Source organism: Heloderma suspectum, chromosome Z (assembly GCF_057233095.1).
Source record: "Heloderma suspectum isolate Gila_16-S chromosome Z, 16-S_ref, whole genome shotgun sequence".
In the NCBI taxonomy this organism is placed as follows: Eukaryota; Metazoa; Chordata; class Lepidosauria; order Squamata; family Helodermatidae; genus Heloderma; species Heloderma suspectum.
The window spans coordinates 17,280,199-17,294,039 of NC_139476.1; the positions used below are offsets into that span (position 1 = coordinate 17,280,199).

Genomic DNA, 13,841 nt, shown 5'->3' on the forward strand with positions numbered 1-13,841 from the left:
GCGGTATAGAAATGAAACAAACAAACAAATATTTATATATGTATGTATGTATGTATGTATGGATATGGATATGTATTATATATATAAATACACATATATACACTGTGTGGATATATATATAATAAATTATAATAGTGTATATATATATATATATATATATATATATGGATATGTATTATATATATAAATACACATATATACACTGTGTGCATATATATATATATATATATAAAATAAATTATAATAGTATATATATATATATATATATATATATATAAAATACAAAATAAATATATAAAATATATATTTTATAAATATATAATTTTGTGTAAAATTGTGTCATTTTGTATAAAATATTATTTTGTATAAAATAAATAAAAAAATGAAAAATCTGGCAGCATCTCACCAAGCTCCTGTCCCATCACCTGCAACATTCTCCTTTTATTAAACACCTGAAGAACATCAGAACATCAGAAGAGCCCTGCTGATCAGACCCAGGGTCCATCTAGAAAGAAATGGGAGTAACATCAGACCCAGGGTCCATCTAGTCCAGCATTCCGTTCACACAGTGGCCAACCAGCTGCCCACAGGAAACCCACAAGCAGGGCATGAGTGCAACAGCACCTTCCCGCCCATGTTCCCCAGCAACCTGGACACTGTCTGGAATTGAACCTACCAAGCAGACACTCCACCTACCAATGGTGGCCCATGGCCCATCCCATGTGCATGTGGAATTCACCCCCACAGGACCATGCCAAGGACCTGTCCTTCTTGGTTGCTCTTGAAACAATATCCAAAACGCTGAGTTTGGCAGAACTAGGCATGACCCGTAAACCCTCCCTGTGCCCCCTGGGCTAACGGATGGCTTGGAACTGGCAGAGAGGCTGTCTCCTGCTCTCTGCATTCCAGCTTCCCCCTTCCAGATCTGAGAGGCGCTCTGCCTTGCGCCCAACATGGATCTGAAGGCAAACTTCAGCCCAGCAGAATGGCAGCTGCAAATCACAGCCGTAAATCTGTCAGGCTCTCTAAAAATTAATGGGCTTTTTTTTCCTCTTGGGGGAAGGCAAAGGGGTCAACCGATTAGGATTCCAGTCGGAATGAGCGCATTGCTGCCACACGCAACCCCCCAGCTAGCCCACTCCCTTTGGCTCTCTGCTTCGTATTGGGGGTTCAGCTGTAGAATTTAATCCCAAAACACTTCATTGCTAAGGGCCAGAATGCACTGAGAGTGAGGGAATAAAACTCTCGGAGTGCTGGGCTTGGGGCTATATCCAGATACTAACAGGGACCGGCCAACGAGCTCATATTACGCCAGTACTTTTCCAGCTGCACTGGCTGCCAGTCCGTTTCTGGGCCTGATTCAAAGTGCCGGTGTTAACATTCAAAGCCTTAATGGCTTGGGGACAGGTTCTCTGAAGGACTGCGTCCTCCCATATGTGCCTGCCCGGACCCTAAGATCACCCTCAGCGGTCCTTCTCCAGGAGCCCCTGCCAAAGGAAGTGAGGCAGGTGGCATGTTGCCCCGGCCGCGGGCGTCCAACTCTTAGGTCAGAGGTGCCAAGATAGTGATAAATTAGACTCAAAGGTCTGCTTACAAGGAAGGTTTATTGGGCAACTTCCAGCACACAGGCCTACCCAGTGGTTGGATCAGACAGCTTCTCTGAACCCCGAGCCGCTGGGCACAATGGGTCTTAGACTCTACAGGTTAGCGATAAGCAGCGTTTCAGCAGCACGCGCCCCCAGCGTTCACTCCCCGCATGGGCTAGCAGTGTTTGGTTCTCAGCACAGCCACCTGCAGCTTTGAGGTAAACAGCCTCTGCTTCTCAGGCACATCAGAGATAAAGACTCTCCTCATTAGCCAGGAATGCACCAAGAAGGCTGTTATCAGCCTTTTGACTCATCTGCACATGCTCAGAGGCTTGCTAGCATGGGAACTGCACCAATCATGAACTTAAGCAAGCATTATGGATCTCTAGGCCTCTCCAACACTACAAATGACTTGGCTACGCTCCTGGAGCCAATACAGGTGGCTACCAGGAGGAGGGCCTTTTCTGCTGTGGCCCCAGCTATGGAATGAGCTCCCTGGAGAGGTTCACCTAGCACCGATGTTGTACTCCTTCCGGCGCCAGGCAAAGCCCTTTTTATTCTCCCAGTATTTTGGCATTTTAGCTTCCTCGCCTTTTAGCTTTGGTGTTTTCAATCTGTATTTTCAATCTCTGCATTGCTGTGAGGTTTTATTCTGGTTGTACTGTTCTATTGTGGTTCTAACCTTTCATATTTTATATTGTTTTATGCTGTGCTCTGTGGTTTTAATTTGTGTGAATCGCCCAGAGAGCTTCAGCTATTGAGGAGTATAGAAATGGAAGAAAGAAAGAAAGAAAGAAAGAAAGAAAGAAAGAAAGAAAGACAGACAGACAGACTTATGCTTTTCTTCCCCCACCCTCTACCCTGAAGTGGCTTTCCCCCTTCTGTGAGAGCCGTGATTCACTTCCACCAAACTCTGCTATGTGGCGTTGCTGTTTTTTAAAGAAAAACTTGTGCAAATGTGCCAATCCTTGCAATGACTCAGACATGGCTGTCGGCCCCTGGAGAGCCACCTTAGCCGAGAGGGGCTTTGAATTGGATTGCAATGCCTGCCATGCCAAGAAATGCCAGTTGCAGCTCTTTCCTGGTGCCATAGAAGCTAGCACTGTGCCGAAAACGTCTCCCCCCCCCCCGCCATTCTCATTCAGTGTGATAGAAAATACATTGCTTTCGAAAATAAATGCGAAGGAGAAGAAAATTTCAAAGGGAAAGAAATTCTCCTGGGCTGTGCTTGGGGTTCTTTTGTGTACCTTACTTATGAGGAGTGAGCATGACTCTCCTGTCTTTCATTGTACCATTGTCTCTCTGCAGCCTCCTTGGCTTCCCACATTTCAATTCATTTTCTATGGTGGCCACCTTTCCTCTCTTCCCCCACAATGACCTGGAATAATGCTAGGTATGGGGCATTGTGAGGGCTGTAAAATGGGAGCCAGGCTGCCAACACAGCAGAAGAGCAACCCCCCCCACCCCCAAAAGCCCTTAGGAAAGAAGCTGTGCTACACCCCCTGCCAATGGTGAGCCCTCCCTGTGAGAAATTGAGAACAAAACTACCCATATCCTACTGCCCCTATAGAAATCTATGGTGCGGCCACACTTGGAATACTGTGTCCAGTTCTGGTCACCACACCTAAAATGTTATTGTAGAGCTGGAAACATGCAGAGAAGGGCAACTCGAATGATAAGGGGCTGGAGCATCTCCCCTACAAGGGAAGGTTACAACAGCTGGGATTGTTTAGCCTGGAAAAAACAGGGTCAGGGAGACATGACAGAGGTCTGCAAAATTATGCATGGTGTGGAGAACATGGAGAGGGAGATGTTTTTCTCCCTCTCTCAAAATGCTAGAACCTGGGGTCATCCCTTGAAGCTGATGGGTGGGAGATTCAGGACAGATCAAAGGAAGGACGTCTTCACACAGTGCAGAGTTGAACTATGGAAGTCCCTACCACAGGATGTAGTGATGGCCACCAACTTGGATGGCTTTCAAAGGGGGTTGGGCAAATTCCTGGACTATATCCATGGCTGCTAGTCTGGATGGCTCTGTGCTACCTCCAGTACCAGAGGCTGTGAGCCTGTGTGCACCAGTTGCTGGAGATCATGGGTGGGAGGGTGCTGTTGCACTCCTGCCCTGCTTGTGTGTTTCTGGTCAACAGCTGGTTGGCCACTGTGTGAACAGAATGCTGGACTAGATGGACCCTTGGTCTGGTCCAGAAGGGCTCTTCTGATGTTGTTAACTGTTGGGGAATTTCTCTGCCCACAAACAGGTTGGAGAAGTTTGAGGGGCCCTTTGTACACAGCTCTGATAAAAACAGAAGAGGAGCCATGATGGATTAGACTGATGTCTAATTGTTTAGCATGTTGTTTCACAGTGACCAAGCAGAAGCCCCAGAAGACCACAAGTAGGACATGAGTGCCATAGCACCCTCTGGCTTATGTTCCCCAGCTTACTGCCACTGATACTGGAGGTAAAATATAGCCATCAAGACTAGTAGCTGTTGATAACTCTTCTCTCCTGACTTAGCTAGTTACTGAGTAGGATATCTCTGATCTCGTGCAGTCCAGAGGCCATGCTGGCGAAGGCCAAACTACGTTTGACAGTATGTGTTGCTTTTGCTGGCATTTGTAGGGTTGTAGTGGCATCGGGACTCGCAGGGTCGAAGTGCCCAGACTTTTTGATAAGCGGGGACGCTGACATTTCTCAGACTCTTTGGGTGGGGGGATGAATTTTCCTTGCAGTATATTGCTGTGAACTATCCCTGGTGTGATGCAAAGTATTCTGGGGTGGCCTTGAATGGGCAATTCAGACCTGTTGGCTTTGCAAAAGGCCTGCTTCTGGTGTGGAGAGGAAAACGGCTAAATTGGGTTGGTTGATATGGATTCTTGCAGGTGCCTGCATGTTTGGACTCTCCTTGGGAGTGCAGACTGTCATGGTAAGCGACTGCACTGCTAAATGTTCCACCCTGCCAGCAGCAGAGCCTACAACGTTGCAGGAATGGCCTCTCCAACAGTCCGGAAACTTTGGCAAGTCCAAAATAGGGCAGCAAGATTGTTAACAGGGACTGGCCAACGAGATCACGTTATGCCAGTACAAGTGCTGGTATTAATATTCAAAGCCCTTAACAGCTTGGGGCCAGGTTCTCTGAACAATCGCCTCCTCCCATATGTGCCTGCCTGGACCCTAAGATCATCTTCAGGGGTCCTTCTCCATGAGCCCCTGCCGAAGGAAGTGACGCAGGTGGCTACTAGGAAGAGGGCCTTTTCTGCTGTGGCCCCCCAGCTGTGGAATGAGCTCCCAAGAGAGGTTCACCTGGAGCCTATGTTGTACGCCTTCCAGCGCCAGATAAAGGCCTTTTTATTCTTCCAGTCTTTGGGCATTTTTATCTTCCTAATATTTCATTTATTTATGTATTGCATTTATTGTTGTTCAGTCGTTAAGTCATGTCCGACTCTTCATGACCCCATGGACCATAGCGCGCCAGAACTTCCTGTCCTCCGCTCTCTCCCGGAGTGTGCTCAAGTTCATATTCATTGCATCAGTGATACTGTCTAGCCATCTCATCCCTGCCGTCCCCTTCTCCTTTTGCCTTCAGTCTTTCCCAGCATCAGGGTCTTTTCCAAGGAGTTTTCTCTTCACATTAGGTGGCCAAAATATTTGAGCTTCAGCTTCAGTGTCTGTCCTTCCAAGGAGCACTCAGGGTTGATTTCCTTTGGGATGGACTGATTTGATCTCCTTGCTGTCCGGGGGACTCGTAAGAGTCTTCTCCAGCACCACAATTCGAAAGCATCAATTCTTCGGCGCTCAGCCTTCCTTATAGTCCAGCTCTCCCAGCCATTCGTTGCTACTGGGAAAACCATAGCTTTGATTATACGAATCTTTGTCGGCAAGGTGATGTCTCTGCTTCTTACTACGCTGTCTAGGTTTGCCATAGCTTTCCTCCCAAGGAGCAAGCGTCTTTTAATTTCATGGCTAGAGTCACCGTCTGCGGTGATCTTGGAGCACAAGAAAGTAAAATCTGTCACTGCTTCCATTTCTTCCCCTTCTATATGCCAGGAATTGATGGGGCCAGATGCCATGATCTTCATTTTTTTAATGTTGAGTTTCAAACCAGCTTTTGCACTCTCCTCTTTCACCCTCAACAAGAGGCTCTTTAGATTCTCTTCGCTTTCTGCCATTAGGGTGGTATTGTCTGCATATCGGAGGTTGTTGAGAATTCTCCCAGCAATCTTAATTCCGACCTGTGATTCATCCAACCCGGCGTTTCTCATGATGTACTCTGCATATAAGTTAAATAAGCAGGGCGACAATACACTTTTCCCAATTTTGAACCAATGAGTTCTTCCATGTCCGGTTCTTACTGTTGCTTCTTGACCCTCGTACAGGTTTCTCAGGAGACAGGTAAGGTGGTCTGGTACTCCCATTTCTTTCAAAATTTGCCACAGTTTGTTATGATCCACACAATCAAAGGCTTTGGTGTAGTCAATGAAACAGAAATAGACGTTTTTCTGGAATTCTCTTGCTTTCTCCATGATCCAGCGAATGTTGGCGCTTTGATCTCTAGTTCCTCTGCCTCTTCGAAACCCAGCTTGTACTTCTGGTAGTTCTCGGTTCACATACTGCTGAAGCCTAGCTTGTAGGATTTTGAGCATCACCTTGCTGGCATGTGAAATGAGCGCAATTGTACGGTGGTTTGAGCACTCTTTGGCGTTGCCCTTCTTTGGCATTGGAATGTAAACTGACCTTTTGCAGTCTTGTGGCCACGGTTGGGTGTTCCAAATTTGTTGGCATATTGAGTGCAGCACTTTAACAGCATCAACTTTTAGGATCTTAAATAGCTCAGCTGGAATACTGTCATCTCCGCTATCTTTGTTGTTAGTAATGCTTCCTAAGGCCCACTTGACTTCACTCTCGAGGATGTCCAGCTCAAGTTCAGTGACCGCACTAGCATGGCTATCAGGGACATTCAGATCTTTCCTGTATAGTTCTTCCGTGTATTCTTGCCACCTCTTCTTAATCTCATCTACTTCCGTTAGGTCCCTGCCCTCTTTGTCCTTTATCATGCCTGTCTTTGCACAAAACGTTCCCTTGACATCTCCGATTTTCTTGAAGAGATCTCTAGTCTTTCCCATTCTGTTGTTTTCCTCGATTTCTTTGCATTGTTCATTTAAGAAGGCCTTCTTGTCTCTCCTTGCTATTCTCTGGAACTCTGCATTCAGTTGGATATATCTTCCCCTTTCTCCCTTGCTTTTTGCTTCCCTTCTTTCCTCAGCTACTTGTAAAGCCTCATCAGACAGCCACTTGGCTTTCTTGCATTTCTTTTTCTTTGGGATGGATTGAGTTGCTGCCTCCTGAACAATTTTACGGACATCCGTCCATAGTTCCTCAGGCACTCTGTCTATCAGGTCTAATCCCTTAAATCTATTTGTCACCTCCACTGTATATTCATAAGGGATATGATTTAGGTCTTACGTGAACGGTTTAGTGGTTTTCCCTACGTTCTTCAATTTAAGCCGAAATTTTGCAAGAAGCAGCTCCTGATCTGAGCCTCAGTCAGCTCCAGGTCTTGTTTTTACTGACTGTATAGAGCTTCTCCATCTTTGGCTGCAAAGGACATAATCAATCTGATTTCGATATTGGCCATCTGGTGATGTCCATGTGTAGAGTCGCCTCTTGTGCTGTTGGAAAAGAGTGTTTGCTATGATCAGTGCGTTCTCTTGGCAAAACTCTTTTAGCCTTTGTCCTGCTTCATTTTGTACACCAAGGCCATGCTTGCCTGTTATCCTGGTTATTTCTTGACTTCCTACTTTAGCATTCCAATCCCCTATGATGAAGAGGACATCTTTTTTTCTTCAGCCTCAGTGGTTGGAGCATAGACTTGAATTACTGTGATGTTGAATGGTTTGCCTTGGATTCGTACTGAGATCATTCTATCATTTTTAAGATTGTACCCCAGTACTGCTTTTCCCACCCTTTTGTTGACTATGAGTGCTACTCCATTTCTTCTAAGGGATTCTTGCCCACAGTAGTCGATATAATGGTCACCTGAATTAAATTCGCCCATGCCTGTCCATTTTAGTTCGCTGATTCCCAAGATGTCCATGTTCAATCTTGCCATCTCATGTTTGACCACCTCCAGCTTACCTTGATTCATTGATCTGACATTCCAGGTTCCTAAACAATATTGTTCTTTACAGCATCGGATTTTCTTTTCACCACCAGACACATCCACAGCTGAGTGTCCTTTCGGGTTTGGCCCAGCCGCTTCACTCTTTCTGGCGCTACTTGGAAATACCCTCTGCTCTTCCACAGTAGTATAATGGACACCTTCTGACCTGGGGGGCTCATCTTCCGGCGTCGTCTCTTTTAGCCTTGTGATACGTTCCATGGGGTTTTCTTGGCAAGAATACTGGAGTGGGTTGCCATTTCCTTCTTCAGTGGACCACATTTTGTCAGAACTCTCTGCCATGACCTGTCCATCTTGGGTGGCCCTGCACGGCATAGCTTATGGCTTCACTGAGTTACACAAGCCCTTTCGCCACAACAAGGCAGTGATCCATGAAGGGGATTGCATTTATATCCCACCTTTTTTCCTCTTGCAAGGAACCCAAGGCGGCTTACATTATCCTCCTCCTCTCCATTTTATCCTCACAACAGCAACCCTGTGAGGTAGGCTGGGCTGAGAGTCTGTGACGGGCCCAAAGTCACCCAGTGTGCTTCCATACCCGAGTGGGGACTCAAACCCAGATCTCCCGGCTCCCAGTCCAACGCTCTCCCCACTACACCACACTGGCTAATCTTTTAGCTCTGGTGTTTAAATCTGTGTTTTAAACCTCTGCATTGCTGCTAGGTTTTAATCTGGTTGAACTGCTATATTGTGCTTTTAAGCTTTCATATTTTATAGAATTTTATGTTGTGCTTTGTGGTTTTAATTTCTGTGAGCAGCCCAGAGAGCTTCAGCTATTGGGCAGTATAGAAATGAAATAAAAATTAATTAATTAATTAATTAAGTCTGAACCACAACCCATTCCTCACCATACCTGTTCCACCAGCCTTGCTTTGGAAGTTGCTTGATTGGCATCCAGGGCCACCCTGCTCTTCCCACCCCGAACAAAACCTGCCTCCCCCCCACTTCTTCTGTGATGGTTTTTCCCCTGCATACTTTCCTGGCTCGGGATGGGATGATCGCTTTTCTCTGGCATTTGTGGTGCCCTCGTTTTGGAGCTTCGATCCAATCACCGCTCAATCTTCCCCCAGGATTCAGTCATCCTTTGGCCCTTGGGGGGGGGGGGCTTTTGGGAGACATTTATATGCCGTGTTGGGGGGAATGTCTTCTCTATCCAGCAGGGCTGGGAGAGGATATTTTGACCGCCAGTTAGGAACATTAAGCCATCCTTTTAGACGACAAGTTACTTACGCTTCTGGTCCAAGAAAGCCATAATTATTAAAATCTTCTGCTTTTAGACAGGTTTTCATGAATACAATTAAAGAATGTTCAACAAAGGTATGGATGGGGTGGATGTGGCCTCCGAAACAGTCAGACATACGACATCAGTGTTTAACAACCCTCTGCTTCTAACTTGCTGTCTGTCGATTTAAGAAATATTTCATTGATGGTTAGTCAGCAGGTTGATTAAGCACAAATGAGTGTGTGTGTTAACAAAACCTCAGCGTAGACCCCTTTTTGAACGACTGGAGCCCCAAAACAAAAGCTTTTGTTCATTAGGAGATGCAGTCTTTAGTGTCTGGCATATTTTCCCCTCTCTTAGAGGGAAAGACCAGAACTAAAATGGACTGAAGAAATAAAGGAGCTGAGAAACTCTCTGCTCCTTCCAATTAAGGAATGAGGGGGAGCTTTTTGCACGCATAAATTGTGCACTGCAGTTGCACTGCGCCACAGGCTTTATGCTGCATTGCAGTTGCACTGCATCACAGGTTTTGTCGTCATAAGAACACAAGGCAAGCCCTGCTGGATCAGACAAGAGGTCCACCCTCTTTCCAACGTGGCCTGTGAGAAGCCCGTTAGTGGAACATGAAGGCAATTCCCCCAGTTGTGTCTACTCAGAAACTGGTATGCCAAGGTACACTGCTCCTGAACGCAATAAATTCATAGTAAGATAAGCAAAAGGATAGGTCTGTGTGCCAAGGAGCTTACAGTCTACAGTTAGATAGCATAGAGAAACAACGGTAGCCTGGGAGGACAGGAGAGGTATTTAGTAGGGGTGTGCAAGCTTCGGATTTTCGGAGCAGGGTGGCCATTTTGTGCTCAATCCACCGTTTTGTGACACCCCTAGGATGCAGTACCACCTAGCACCGTAAGCTCCCTTTTGCAAGGCACCGTAAGCTCCCTTTTGCAAGGAAGCCGGAGCTGGCTGGGGACTCTCATTCTGGTTGGGCTGTCATGGCTCTTTCTGGCCACTAGGCGGCAATCAGGAGCATGGGAAAATTTGACTCCTCCACACTCTTCATAAGCGTTAGGCTGCAATACCTATCCTTCAAAGCCAGTGTGGCCTTTGGGGTACAGTGCCTATCCTTCCCAGCCAGCGTGGCTGTCGCCTTTGCCAGCATGGCCTTTGGCTTTGGCTTGCATGGCCTTTGCACTGTAACACCCATTCTTCCCATCCAGGATGGCCTTTAGCCTTTGCCAGCAGGGCCTTTGGGGTGCAATGCCCATCCTTCCCAGCCAGCACGGCAGAGCACCAGTTTGGGGATAAGGGTTCTAGTGTGTGGATGGAGTCACTTGCCTGCAACCAAAGCGGGCAGTTGGTCTTTTCCCTGCCCTTTGATCCCAGTCTCTGGCATTCCGAGGTAGGCTGCCATTTTGGAGGTGCCATTTTGTTATCAAGGCAAACGGCCCGCTTATAGACCTCTCCGTGTCGGACCGTTCTTTCTTTTCAGCCAGCCCCCACCTCTTGCAGCAGCAAGCTCCACATCTGCCACTCTCCCTGCTCTAGCTACCAGAGCTGGACATCCTCAGTTACCCCACCACAGGGGAGATGCTGAATAGCCTCGATAGCCGGTCATGATGAAGCTCACTCCGACGGGCCCGCAGAGCTCTCCAGGCACAAAGTGCATCTTATGAGCAGAGCCGCCGTTAATTAAAGCCGTCGCTGCTTTGGGCTCAATGTGGTGTGTCTCGGTGTCTCCTTGCGTGGCACAGTGGTCACGTGTGTGCTGTTTCTTGGCTGCTGAGGTACCAACTAGCTGGGGAGGCAATCCAGGGTGGGAGTCACTTGGAGGCTGGCCAGGTGTCCTATTTTACGGAGGAGAGCCCTACATTTGAAGGTGTCCTCCATGGGATGGGCTGCCCAGGCCATGTCTGGCTTGAAGATGGAGAATCATAAGAATAGGGTGGCTGGATGGCCTACTTTGCTAGGAGTCCTCTATTTTGGAGGGTTAGCAGAGGACAGTCCTCTATTTGAAGGTGTCTCTATTTGATGGGCTGTCCAGTCCAAGACTGGTTTAGAGAGAAAGAATCCCAAGGTGGCCTGGCCCCACTTTATAGAGAACAGTCCTCTATTTGGGGGGGCTGGCAGAGGACAACCCTCTCTTTGAAGGTGGCCTCTATTTGATGGGCTGTCCAGTCCAAGACTGGTTTAGAGATAAAGAGTCCTAGGGTGGCCAGGTCCTACTTTATAGAGAACAGTCGTCTATTTAGGGGGCTGGCAGGGGACAGTCCCCTATTTGAAGGTGTCCTCTATTTGAAGCTATCTCTATTTGATGGGCTGTCCAGTCCAAGACTGGTTTAGAGAGAAAGAATCCTAAGGTGGCCAGGTCCTACTGTATAGAGAACAGTCCTCTATTTGCAGGGCTGTGCAGACCGAATCTGGGTTAACGTCCCCGAGGAGTGAGTTACTCATGCTACTGTCTCTCTTTCTGCCTCAGTGATCTTCATCTGCCATATGGGGGACAAAACCCGGGGCCTACTTTGCAGGGCTGTTGTGAGGGTGATTGAGATAATGGAGGTGAAATGCTTTGAACTCTTGGAAAGTGCTAGATAAATGCCAAGCATCCGTAAGAATGATTCATGGCGATGGTGGTGAGAATATGTCTCTAAGGACGAGGTTAGCAGAAGGCCCTGTGGGAGTTCCTTTGAGTGCATATTTATGGGCAGGAACAGGATGGACTGTTCTCTATACAGTAGGACCTGGCCACCTTAGGATTCTTTCTCTCTAAACCAGTCTTGGACTGGACAGCCCATCAAATAGAGATAGCTTCAAATAGTTGGAGGCACCTCCGTGGGGCCATTGCAGGTTCTCAGACATGCAGACGCACACACACAAGCAGGCAAGCATTCAGAGGGACAAATACAGTCGGAAAAACACATGGTCACACAGACAATCACATAGAGACAAACACACACATGGAGAAATAGAGAGAGAGAGACACACACACACAGAGACAAACACACAAACACACACACAAACATAGACACACACACACACAGAAGCAAACATACACAGGCAGACAGACAGACACCCAGAGAAACGAGCGTGCGCACGTGCACACACACACACAGATAAACATATGGACACACAGGCAAACAATCACATAGAGATAAACACCTGGAGAAACAGAGAGAGAGAGAGAAACACACAAACACACACAAGCATAGAGAGAAAAACATACACAGACACACACACACAGAGACAAGCACACACAGGCACATTGACAAACAACCAGAGAGACAAATACACATGCACAGAGAGAGAGAGAGAGAGAGACAAACACACACACAGAGAAACACACAAACATACACACACAGAGACACACACACAGACAATGCGCATGCACAGACAAACACACAGACATACACACAAGCAAGCATAGAGATAAACACTCAGGGAGACAAATACACACGCGCAGACAAAGAGAGAGAGCGACACGCATATACACGCACAAACTAACACAGAGACAAACACACACACCTGCACACAGCCAGGCAGACAAACACACAGACGCACGCCCCAGCATCGCCAACACCCGAGCGACCCGCGTGAGGTCTGCCACATTTCCCCGGCTGCTATTTTATCTTGGAAACGCACCTAGACGGGTCTCCGTTACTTTGAAATCGTTCCAACGGGGCCGGCAAGCTGAATGTGTGATGGGGCCCATTTCGGTTCCACCCTGCCTTGTTGAGTGAATGTTCAAAAAGCAGTGTGTGTCTCTGTGTGTGTGCCTGGTTTCCACCCGACAGGCATACTGAGGAAGGAAGCACAGTGCAAATGGTGCTGGGAGGTAATTTAAGGTCCTGGACTTAATGGTTGCCCGAGGGGGTAGGAGGGGGCTTCAGACAGCTATATGTATTGCTTCAGTTGTGAAGCACAGAAAAACATTTTTCTTTTCCCTCGGCCGCTCGGCGCTTACAAATGCTCCCATGCTCCTGACACGTGAACGCAAAACAACAACCCCCAAAACAGGAAAAAAACAAAAAACTCCACCTCTGAAATGTGCAGCTTCGCCTCGGAAACCCCCGTAAGCCATCGCACCCCCATGACTGCAGGAATCAAGTGGAGTTTGCTTCTGCTGCCCTGGAGCTAAACTCACTGAGTTGGGGGATAAGTGCCATTTTCTGGTCGAGAAAGATAATATATATTTGAAAGTGAAAATAAGGACATGAGCATCTGCAAGCAAGAATGCGCCCGGCCAGCCAGCCCATGGCTGCAAAATGTTTTCTGAAATAAGAACAGATGCTGCAGAGAGCGGCATCAGCCCAGTCGGAACTGCCATGGGCCGTGGCCACGCTGGGCCAGGTAATGACATTGGGTCTGTTTCCTGCTGCCTCTGTCATTTGGGGGTTCATGGGATGTGAGGCCTGGACATCCCTGCCTCCTCCCAGGTCAAGATGGGTAGAGTGGCCGGGTAGCCAGCCAGATGGGCAGCCAATAAATCAAATAAATAAATAAGCCCTTGCCGCCCCACTGGTACAGCAGGTGACACCACAGGGTGATTCTCTGTGGCAGTGTTCCATTTTTGTTGATTTATTTATTGATTGATTGCATTTATATCCCGCCTTTTTTCCTCCAAGGAACTCAAGGGGGTGTACATAAGCCTCCTCCTCATTTTAGCCTCATGTCAACAACTCTGTGAGGTTGGTTGGGCTGCAAGTCTGTGACTGGCCCAAAGTCACCCAGTGAGCTCCATGGCCAAGTGGGGACTTGAACCCAGATCTCCCAGCTCCCAGTCCAACACTCTAGCTGCTACACCACACCACTCTGAAATCAATCCGTCTGGCCTTGTCCCATGCCTGGGTATGCACTGTTTCA

General features: G+C 47.5%; 1 long non-coding RNA gene across 1 annotated transcript; it reads right to left on the reverse strand.

The window, feature by feature from the left end:
• Window positions 1-344: 344 nt before the first annotated feature.
• On the reverse strand, window positions 345-13,143 carry LOC146333798 (uncharacterized). Its single transcript, XR_014786478.1, has 3 exons — window positions 13,017-13,143; window positions 8,993-9,162; window positions 345-505 (listed from the first exon to the last, which is right to left on the reverse strand). It is a non-coding gene; the product is annotated as an uncharacterized LOC146333798 (long non-coding RNA).
• Window positions 13,144-13,841: the final 698 nt, after the last annotated feature.